General features: G+C 33.0%; 1 pseudogene; it reads right to left on the minus strand.

Moving 5' to 3' along the window:
* Positions 1 to 4,933: 4,933 nt before the first annotated feature.
* Positions 4,934 to 5,488, minus strand: LOC143540098 (sufE-like protein 2, chloroplastic pseudogene; annotated as a pseudogene).
* Positions 5,489 to 12,168: the final 6,680 nt, after the last annotated feature.

A 12,168-nucleotide genomic window follows, 5' to 3' on the forward strand; every position in this document is an offset into this window, starting at 1 on the left:
GCAACAAGCGTCTTGTTTCTATTGGTTGATTTTATCTTTATTATGAAAATTTCGAAGAATAGTTGACTTTATATTAATATAAAAAATTTAAAAAGTATCAATGAAATACTAAGCTATTTTATCTTTATTTAAAGCTAAATTCACTTAAGCATCTTTGATACATCACTTTTCAAACGTTCACAAACATATCAAGTCAGGTACCATGTCATTCTTTACATGTCTATTGAAAACACAAATTTTCTCCTTGAGGCAACTCCAACTTCTGAATACCCATATATCATATATGTATTACTAGTTTTTAGTCCGCGTGTTACGCGTGTTTATTTAGGTTTTTTTACATATTATTTTGAATATATAATTTTTTGATATTTAATTTAACTAATTGTGCGTTATAATGTTTCGGGCCTACATGGGCTATGGTTAATGAGTGGGCTTATTTTTTTGTTTTTGTTTTCAAATTATTTTGTTTTTGTTGTTTTTGTTATAATAGTTTCGGCTTATATGGACTATGACTCTCACTTTTAATGTCATCTGAGTGTTGTTTTTTTCGACCAAGATGGGGTGTATTTATAATTTAATTTCAAATATACGTAAGGACTCAATGTTTGTTGTTTGTGTCATGTTTACTGTTTTGTTCTCTATAGTTGAGGTGAATTAATGTTTCGTTTTGCATCTAATTCATATCCAATGCTATTAATTTTTAATTATTTTTTTGAGTGAGGTATGGCTAATTTTTAAATTTCAATGTATTTTAGTTTTTGTTTAAATAAGTTGTTGATTTATTTACTTAATTTTAATAGAGATTTTTAAACGGAAGTTTATTTAGATTTAATACATACATATTAGTGTGTTCACTACATGGTCTTTGTGTTCGTAAAGCCATATTACAAAACATCCATTTATAGAATCGTTTAATTGCACTCGGGTTTGGGTGTTACAGTTGTTCGTATATGTAGCCTTGTACACGAACTAAACGAACACAACGGCTTTTTTAACGAAAATGTAACGGGTATTTAATAATAAAAAGAATTGTTGTCACCATTTATAAAGGCAGACTTGGTTATGTGTATAAAACTTTGTTCACGGACATGAGAATGAACTCGTATTAAGAGAAAGCCCAAAGACCTGTAAAAACTACATTTTGTTTAATTTGCTAATAGGATCATATGAGTATTATGGTTATCATTTTTCTAAAACATAAATAAATCGCACTTTAGTTATCTAGAGAGAGCTTTAATAGGGTTGTCCCACTAAATTAAGATTACTCTTATTATTCCTAGTTCCTTCTCTACTGATCTTATCAGCAATGGCTTATTCGCATCAAGTTTAATTTCTTTTGACTATTTCAAAGTTAAATGTGGTACATATTCTTCACGGATATTTTTATTCCATTTTGAGCTAATTATATTAGAAAATAAAAGTTGTTTATGAACTACGAACCATTTAAAAACTTATTTATAAGTAAATAATTGATTAATTAATTACTTATTTATGAACTACGAACCATTTTACTAAACAATTTAAACCACATAATATTTGTTTTTTTTTTGTTATACTTTAAAGTAAATACTTCCCAACCACTAAGCAAAAAATCCTACTCATATAATGGCTCTTTTGTCATACCCAGCTTACCATATTCCAAACATATAGTTCATGGTATATATGCATTATTTTATATTCCAAATAACAAAACAAAGTACAACAATCGCTAAGTTTAGTCGACTCCCAAGTTCACGCCATGAGTTCAATGACCAATTTGATCAAGTAAGTTCTTGATCTTATTGCACATTTAAAAAATACATCTTGAGAATCATACACAACAATATTTCTTGATCTTTATCAAGATTGTTATCACCTACTGAATGATTTTCAGCAATAAGGAATGCATCAGAAAATGTTTCAGTCTAAACCGGGTTCTCATTCTTCACCAATTTTCAGCAATAGTTTAGAACTCCCACCGCATCCAACTTCTCATTCTTCAGCAGTTTCATTCTTGCTCTCATCACACCTAGGTTTGCATCCACCATGTTGGATGAACTTCCTGTAAACAAAAGAACACAATGTAATATAACCATTGCGATTATTAAAATTTAAGAGGGGACTTTTAAATTAATCAAATAGCATAAGTCTTTGGTAAATACTGAGTGCTAGGGTACCAACAAATCATTGGGTTTTTTTAAGTTTTCTACAATTCATTACGTGTACTGAACTTCGGGCTTGCTCATTTGACCCGTTAAATTTATAAACACTTATAAAAAACCTATTAAACTTATAAAACACCTACAGAAAACCCGTTAATAAAAACTTCTTTTGACCTATTTGTTATAATAATTATTTAGACCCGTTTATAAAAAATGTATTTTGGTTAATTAAAATCTTTAGTTAAGACCTAAAAATGAGAAATCTTAAGTTTAACCTGCCTCCCAAAAAAATAATTGATTTGACTTGTTTAATAATATTGATTCACAAAAAATGTTGTATTTGAATCGTTTATTAAAAATGACGAGTTTGTGACCTTTTTACTTATAATGATAAATTTAACATGCATAATAAAAAACGACAATTTTAACCTGTTTACTATACTAAAGTATAATTTTGACATGTTCAGACAAAAATGCTAAATTTGACTCGTTTACCAATGCAAATTGACTATGAAACCCGTAACTTTCCTCCCAAATAAAATAAATGGGGTCTGTAAATTGATGAAATCACCTAAAAAAACTAATATATGAAAACACGAAAAATATAGACAAAAAGAGAGCTTACAGTGTTATCTTTGCTCCCTCTTACAATTAATATTCATCTAGAGCTTGTTGTACACGTTGTGTTGCCAGAAAAAAATATAAGAACATGATATCCAACAAAGAACATACACTCGGACCTACAAAAACGCACACATTAGAATACAATTTAGCAATCAAATCTTGTGTTAAGAAAAGAAGCATCTAATAACAGTTAGTAAATCAATAGATGGATCTAAATCCTTAAGTCCAGCTTGACATATCGATTTTAACGTCCCGAAGAATCCGCCAGGCCCGATTGTGTCACTCCATGGTGAGTTCACCCTTCCTGAATAATACGAACACATATTATTAATTTCAGAAATCAAGCTGCAATAAATGAGCATCTATAAAATCAAACGGGACAACAAATACTTTTAATGCATAGAACCCTACTTTATGCAAGCAATAAATAAATATTAATAACGGAACTATACACGGTCTGTAATCAGCATGTTACAATAGTTTTTATGATATCAAGTTAACTAATTAATAACCAAAAGGCCATGCTTTACATCTATGATTATTGTTTATTTTGTTTATAAAACTTGTTATGCATATATACACAATGAACATACCTGGGAAGACAATAGCAAATCCATCAGCTTGTATCAATCAAAGAAAGGTCATGCATATGGAGCATAGACTTAGAAACTGGGATAGAAAAAATATTTAAATTAAAAGAGCCCAATGGAGTGATTATCTAATGCATTTGCGAATACAAAAATCAATAAGTTACTATAATACTTGTTACATTATCATGTACTTTAATAACTCTAAAGAATCTCATAATACTCCAATTTCTCTTCCGATTTCAATACTTGTAGACAAAAAAATAGGTTTAAGATTTTAATCTATCTTTCGATTCTCACTGAATGTCAAATCCTTATATCACTATCCAATACAGATTTCCCCCTTTTGCCACATTCTCCCCACATGGATGTCCGCTTCTCTCCATTGAAGAATCTCCAACTATCTAAAGTGGAAGATTATTTAATTTAAAAATAGAAAAAGCTATTGAGTAGTAGTTATTATTTATTCATTTTAGCTTTTCTTTTCAATTTATGAAAGTGTGAATAAACAGTAATGACAAAGAAAATAATTGACATGTTACATTTTGATATAATACAATGTTTAAAAAGCCGCCTTGGGAAACCCACACGGCCAGGCCACACCACAAAGCCGCCTTGGATATCATTCCTAACAACGATTCTGTAGGCCCAAAGTTATCGTCACATATTCTAGATTCCGTCACTATCTCTTAGCCCACACATTTTCCTTTACTTATTTAAATCCAAGAACCTTATTTTGTATTGTAATGCGTATTAGTTTTCATAACAGTCAACATATGTTCATCTCTTCTTTTTATTAACTCACGAGTAACAAATGTGATCATATAAATAGCTCGAGTTTATTTCATGCAAGCCAATTTGGCTTGAGTAATTCGCTAGTATAGTTGTATAAGTTAACTCATGTCTTCGGACTTCTTATACATGGCGCATTTGATACTATACTATTTGAGAGGTCAAAAAGACCCTTTTTTTCTTGTTACTTGAGGTTTCTATTGAACAAATATACAATAAGTTAATAAAACCAAGTTATTTCGTCGAGTCATGAGGTGCTTGAGTTAGAGCACAGCTGAATATGAGCAGAGACTACCTCCATCGCTGAGAGGTGCCCATCCTCCCCATCCAATGCCACATCAGCTTGCACGCCCTTCTAACAAATGCTCAGCTATGGGCAGACAACGATGGCTCACCTCCTCTCACAATCATGGGCGAAACTTATTGAGGGCCAGGGTGGTCCCCACTCTCCTGTTTTTTGCGTAGTAGTGTAAATTAACTCGTTTTTTGCCCGAAAATTTTCTCTACGTATTTTCGGCCGGAAATCTGAGCCCCACTTCATACAGTTTGAGTCTGACCCTCGACGTTTTCGTCCAAGCTTCGCCACTGCTCACAATCTCAATCTCTCTCGTGTGTGGGCGTGCGCTGGCCGGAGGCAGTGAAGAGGACGGCGGTGCAATGTATTTGGTCATAACAAACCATAAAAACATTTAAAAAAAATCTTTACACACTTAAAACATGGAATTATCAATTATATAACTATAAGTGAAAAACCAAGATTTTTCAACAATCAAATTATTCATCTTCCTACTATAACAAAGAACCATATTCATGGGCATGACCATCCACAACCAAATCTATAGTCCTTCTCTGCATGCTAATCAACACATTATGCCACGTATTCACCCTACTACTAACCTTAACCGGCAGTATCCCAACATTAATGTCCCCCAAGTCACCAACCTTAACCTCCACAACCTCAACCGGATCCGCACCATCCAACAACCAAACCAAACAATAACAAAACCCTTTAGTAATCTCCGAATCACTGTCCACAACAAACCTCATGGACCCATCAACATCCATGTCCACTTTTAACCACACCTGAGCCGTGCATCCAGTGACTCTGTTGGATTCTGTTCTGTTTGACTCGTGGAACTCGGGTAACAAAGTGGCGTAGTGGATTAAGCGTTTGACTCTGTCGATGGGTTTGGTTAAGGATTTGAATTCGGATACGAGGGTGTTGAATTTTTCGGTGACTGTGAGTGGTGGTGGAGCTTTGAGGGTTGGTTTGCGGTTTGGGTTTGGTGGTGGGAGGATGGTGGGGGTTGGTGGGTTGAAGCCGGCGGTGGAGGTGGAGTTCATTTTCCGGTGGATGGCGGCAGTGGAGGATGAGATTGATCCCGGTAGTATGGAGTAGGAGGGGATGCTTAATATAGAACTCAAAATGATTACGTTTTATATTAAATATAAATATAAAATAGGAAATATAATATACCAAAACTAGAAAGTAGTTCTTTTTAATAATATAACACCTCTCTCTCTCTCTCTCTCTCTCTCTCTCTCTCTCTTATATATATATATATTCAGTGGTATTGGATCATTTCAGAAATTTTTTACCACGAGAAGGGCGAGAAGTGAAGGTGTAACTTTATTAATCCCTAATTTCACTCTCTTTCTTATGTGTAGGTGCGTTGTGTATGTGTGTATATGTGTACGTATGCTTGTATATGTGTATGTATGTGTGCAGGTACGTAGGTTTGAATGTGGCTCGGTATATTTATATGTTTGTAGGTAGGTTTGAATGTGTAATTAAGACATAAATACAACCAACCTACATATATGTATGTAACATCATATTAAAATGAGTGAAATTAGGGATTAATAGAGTTATACCTTCACTTCTCGCAAGATCCATCCCCTATATTCAGTGTATATATATATATATTCAGTGAGTCAATCTTGAACATAACCTCGAAATTATGTATTTATACGTGAGATTTCCTGTCATTTAAAAAATATTAGAAAATAAGGTGGTTAAACATAATTTTTTTCTCATTAAGGAGGTGTTTGGGATTCCTTATTTTGCATCCTTATAACTTATCATTAAGTTAATAAGTTACAAAAGTGTAACTTATGAAACTTTTCCTCTCACAATATAAGCAATCCCAAACACCTTCTAAATAAAGTTCTTTAATTCAAACAAAAGATGCATATTTCTTTAGTTGGTTTGGGTTTTACTAACAAAAATCACATATAACCACTTCTGAGTTAAAAATATCACTAGAAATATGCGTTTTATTTACCAAATTTATATTTATATGGGATATATTTAGAAGTTCTTATCTATTCCTTATCTCTAAGAGTTCTGCTCAAGAGTATAAATGTATACCAAGTTACCAACCACACTGGCTTCTTTAGGATGAAAGAGAGATATAGTTAAACTTTAAAATCCTTCACTAACTAGAATTATATTGCAGTCTCACACTTAGGTTCTATTTTTGTATAACAATGATAAAATATAAAATTTTAAAGTATTTTATGAAATATAAACAATCTGTAAAATAAAAACAAGATTAGAATTGAAACCATCGTGAATTCGTGATATTATTCCTTGACTTGCAAATACTAAAGATTAATCTAACCTGATAAATAAGGAGACTAATATCTATCATAATATTTTTATACCAAATATACTTCTCAGATATTATAAGAGAGGAGAGACATGGCCGGAGACGCTTACGCATATCACATATCAATAAATGAAGCTTGATATAGATACACCAATACGAGTTTTAATAGATGATTGAGATTCACGTAACATATTGTAAGGGGTGATGCACACGTAAAACTTTTCACATGAACATGATGTTGTGTAACACCAAAAAAATGAAGCTTGAGGTTTCTTGGCTGGCCTCCAGTTTCTAGCTGGAGGTTTCTGTTTGTTTTAATACAATTTTGCATTGCCTTTCAAAAAAAAAAAAAAAAGAAAAAAAAAGACCTAAAAAACAAGTAGTTCTGTGATAATGTTGTTCGTTAAAATTTCCATTTTTCATCCAAATAACTTACTTTTGGAATAAAAGTAACTAAAATATAATAATTATAAACTATGAAAGCAGTAAAAGTGATATAATTCTTGTTAATACTATATTTAACATATATATTTAGGATCACTAAAATATAATGATGATATGAGTTGAATGTGGTTTGTCCCATTAATCCATTGTGTCGTCATCGCTTACATATTCAAGTTCGTTTCCCCACCAAAACACTATTTAAATTTAAAATTCGGCAAATGATTGTTCTAACTTTAGAAAGGAATTATTTATGTTTTTTGGACCATCAATTGTAGGCACTCTTCCTGGTTGTTCGTTACAATCTAAACTGATTTTTTGTTATATTACAAAATCCAAATTACGTCATATTCATCATATTGGAGTTAAATATTTCATTCTAAAAGATTAATAAAAATCACCACAATTAGCTATTTTAATAAGCCCTTTTAGGCCATCCGTAGTGGGCGGATTGTTTGGGCGTTGAGGGGCGACGACGGGCCACAACACCGCCCCCCGGGTGATAGGTGGGGGGAGGGGGGTCTCGCTCTCTCTTCCTTTACTTTTATTAATATTATATTCATATGTGAGTGTTATATATATACATATAGGGGCTACAACACCGCTACACCTCTAAACAAAAACTTACCCTTTGCTGGGCGCCACATGACGCAAAACGCCCCATTTTATAGCTCATCCACTACACATAACCTTAATGTTCAATTGTCGCCCTCTTTTATTCACATGATGTCACCCAAGAGCTAAATCATCCACAAAAAATAATATGCCTAAAAGTTATTTTTCTATCATCTTTGCAAAATAAATTAAGCAGCTTCTTTCTTAGCTATATACATGCGTAAATATATAATTTAAACGCGAATAAAAGTACCCAAAACTTTATGTTTAGGGGTGATGTTTCTATATATGTTGGTTTAAATAACATGCTAGCTCTAATTGATACATGTTACGTTGGAAATCAGGCTCTTGATCGAACACACAAACATGAGATAGAATAACGTGTTTGACTCTTTTTATTATTGATCAACAAAGCACAAATATTACAATACCCCTAACCCTCTATTTATACTAAAACTTTAACTTGCTCAAGACTACTAATTAGATTCAACCTAGGAAACCAAATAAATTGATAAAAATAACAATCGTATTCCTAATTAAAAAAAAACTCAATAAATAATTCACTAAGTATAACTTGTTGATCTTTATCTTCTAAATTCAAAATTAACTATTGTCTCCATGTTATATATGGCATGCTAGTGATTTGATAAAAAAATGCCACTGTATGCATATATATTGAAAACTTAGATGTTCACTTACAGGTCAATGAGGACTTGCTGCCCACAAGTTAGATTTGAGACATATGGGACTTATTTCTGTACGTTTAAATTGAAAAACCATCATATTCACGCTATTAAAGACTTGTATCTCATGAGATTGAATTGAGTATTCGTGAAGTTTACACAATTAAGTACTTGTTTCTGTTAAGATTTTAACGGCTATAATCCTCACAAAATTAACTTGGAGACAATGTGTTCAATTTGGACCTTGAGGCCATGTCCACCAGTTACCCAAATAGTCACTTATTTCAACTAAACCCTATTTTGACATTACCCGTTTTGACCATACTCAAGTTGAGATTATTTCAGATGACATGTTTAGACATGAACTCATTTGAAACAGAACCTGTTCTAAGTTTCTAACCCGTTACCCAACCCACATTTTTACCCAGCTTAACAAGTGCGCCAGGGAGATGAACTATTCCTTGGTTGAGGAGAACTCGGTTACTCGGGAGGGCTCCCCCTCGGCTTTCCTCTCTCAAGTCTCAACTCTACTTTTTGTCTAGTTTTAGAACTATGAACCCACACACCCATTAATCCTACTCCTAAATCTATATTTCATTATTTTGGTCCACCATGAGACTAAAACCTCAAACACATTACACTCCTGATACCAATAGGCTACAACCCCTACCTCTACTTTAACCAACTCTTGCATACTAGATACACATACACAAATCATAAATGGGTTACCAATAGTCGAGGATGCCTCTAAACAGGTTTCCTTGTATGTTGAAGGCTTAATCCAAACACAGAAATACTAAAACTGGTCCAACACGGCAACCAAGATCAGCCCAATAGGAAATTGTAGCAACAATAATCTTCATTTCTATATGATTAATAAGGTTTTTAAATCATAAAAATAAGAATACAAAGGTACAAATTCTGTGATCCCTTAATGAACCTTTACAATATATATAAGGAAAAAATATGGTTTCTCCCAAACAGAATACAACAAACAAGGGGTCATCAACCTTTTTAAGTTTTAAACCCCATAGTGTCTATTACAACTACAAGAACTAATTATAATGATGGTTCTTTGTATAATCAAAAGAAAATCACTATTCTTGCAATATACACACCATTTGCACAAGAACAATGGTTAGTTCAAAAAGTAAACCCCCTTATATAAAAGACGGCTTCATAGTATTAGGGATGAACATTTTGTCCTAAATATCCGTATTCGTAGACGTCCTGTACTTACACAAGTACCTGTACCCGTAGCCTATTCGGTACGGGTATTGGTACTCAAGTTTGTTGAATTTCAGAACAAGTACAATTGGGTACATGTACAGGTACGCTAAAGGTACGTTTGATATTTTGTACATGCTTGGAATATATAGAGGTTTAATTATGATTCTTCATATTTAATATATAAAATAAATTCTGCAACCATGTTATTATTAAACAAGTACCAAATGTTTCTTCAATATTAAATAATATAACATCCGAGACTCGAACCAACAAGCAAATCACTTAAATTCGGTGACTGAATTATGGTTATTCAATACTATCTTATCATTAAATCGGCGACCAATTTGGTACCCATCACGTACCTGTGAAAGTACCGATACCCGGACTAATTCAGGTTGTTTGTTACTCGTAAGGGTACCAGTTTCAACATCGTCAAAGTTTTGGAAATAAAAAAACAAAGTGGTACAAAACCGGATACCATACCGAAATACCCGTACCAATACTCGTACCCGTACCATACCGGAAATTTTGGAACAAGTATTAGTATATATTAGTATTGATTTTTTGTTCGGATACCGATACTGATACGGTTACAGGTATTGTTCCAAGCTCATCTCTACTTCATAGGCTTTTCTCTAATATATTTACACCAACATTATCCACAATTGTCAACCTTTTATAGTCACATTGTAGTTAAAGATCAAGATCTTACACTTCAGAGCAAAACAATCAAGCTTTGCACATTGCAAGGTAGGACTTAGAGCATTTCCATCCAACCCTCTATCTTTGCTGTGTTCCAGAGTCTCAATAATGGAGAGAAAGGAAAAGAATTGAATGGAAATTAAAGAATTGTTGTGTTCCTTAGTTTTTTTTAGGAGAGAAAGAAAAAGAAAGTTTAAAATGGTGTGTTCCCAAGTTTCATTAATGGAAAGAAATGAAAGAAAAAAGGGTGAAATAAAGAAGAAAAATTGGTGGAAAACTCTTTCCAAATTGGAAAGAATTAAAGAGAAAGGAAAAGAAAACGAGAAAGAAGATGAAAGGGAAAAGAATGGAAAGGAAAACTTTCTTTTCATTTCTTTTCTCTTGTTAATTAAATCGGGAACACAACGTATTTCTCTTCTTTTTAATTTAATAATACTTTTTGATATCTTTATCATTACCATTTCTCTTTCCTTCACTCACAACCATTTTCAAAATATATTAAAAAATTATATGGGGTGAACAGTAGGTTTTCAAATATACAGAAAAATCACTACGTTTTCTATAATATAAAAACTCTTCACTCACAACACCTTAAATCACTCTGTATATTATAAAAACACTTCCTCACATAATATGAGAGGTTGGATGAGAATGCTCTTAGGAAACGTTGCTTTCGGAAGCCCGGTGCGGGTTTGGCGGGTAATCACAACATCTTCAACGAATGTAGCCAAATCTATATATGGGTTTCCTAATGATTTAGAAAGCAGGCCTTTATCAGGCTTTATGGACTTTTGGTGGTGGCTTATATACCGTCTTGCACCGATATTAGTTCTGCAAAGTTGACTCCATGAGTCATTACAAAAACATTTGATTTTAACCTATTCGTCTTTTGTTGTGAACTCCTCTTTTGTCAAACCGAACATAACAATCAAATGGTCAAACATTGATATAATGAGTATTGGTTACAACTACCATTGATGGATTGTTTTACTATAATACGAATAACTTAATTGTTAGTGGTTATAACCTACAATAAACATTGTGATGGGGCGTCATAGAATAAGTCGAGATGGTGGAAGACTCACAATTGGCAAAGGCTTTTGCGTTGGTCTACCAAATAAATGGTCTAATTATCTTTTTTTTTAATACCAACAAAGCCCAGTCATCCGGGTATAGCCATTGACAAAAGGCTATCTACTCGTAGCTCACCCATGATATTTTATCACGAACGAGACACAATCCCACAACATCCCATAAGAAAAGATAAAACACCACTATATTAGGGCTCTAAACGAGCCGAGCAAGGTCCAGCTCGAGCTCAACTCAAACTCAACACGAGCTAGATCGTGGCTCAATGAGCTAACATGACTTGGTTTGTCATGTGCGCAGATGCGGTGGCTACGAGGAATTAGCGTTTAAAGTTTAATTGATGGTATATATAAGACTAAGAGGGAATCAGAAGCCATAATTTGGAAATTAAATTTCGAGAACGTAGGAGGCACGGGATTTAAGAACAAACTTTAAGAAAGTAAAATTTGAAACTGGAAACTAGAAGGTCGATGTCATCTGACCATGTATAAAACATTGTTAATTTTTTTTTGAACAATGAGCAAAAAAACACTTAATTAAAAAACAACCAACACAACCAAATAAGTACAACAAAATAGAGTCTAGTAAGATACTGCAAGTCTAGTATTAAATCTTAACTATTAAATTAAATAGAATGTTAATAGTTAAGATT

This window comes from Bidens hawaiensis, unplaced genomic scaffold, assembly GCF_021521415.1.
Source record: "Bidens hawaiensis isolate Kalapana, Puna unplaced genomic scaffold, B.hawaiensis_p1.1 tig00012136_1, whole genome shotgun sequence".
NCBI classification, from domain to species: domain Eukaryota; kingdom Viridiplantae; phylum Streptophyta; class Magnoliopsida; order Asterales; family Asteraceae; genus Bidens; species Bidens hawaiensis.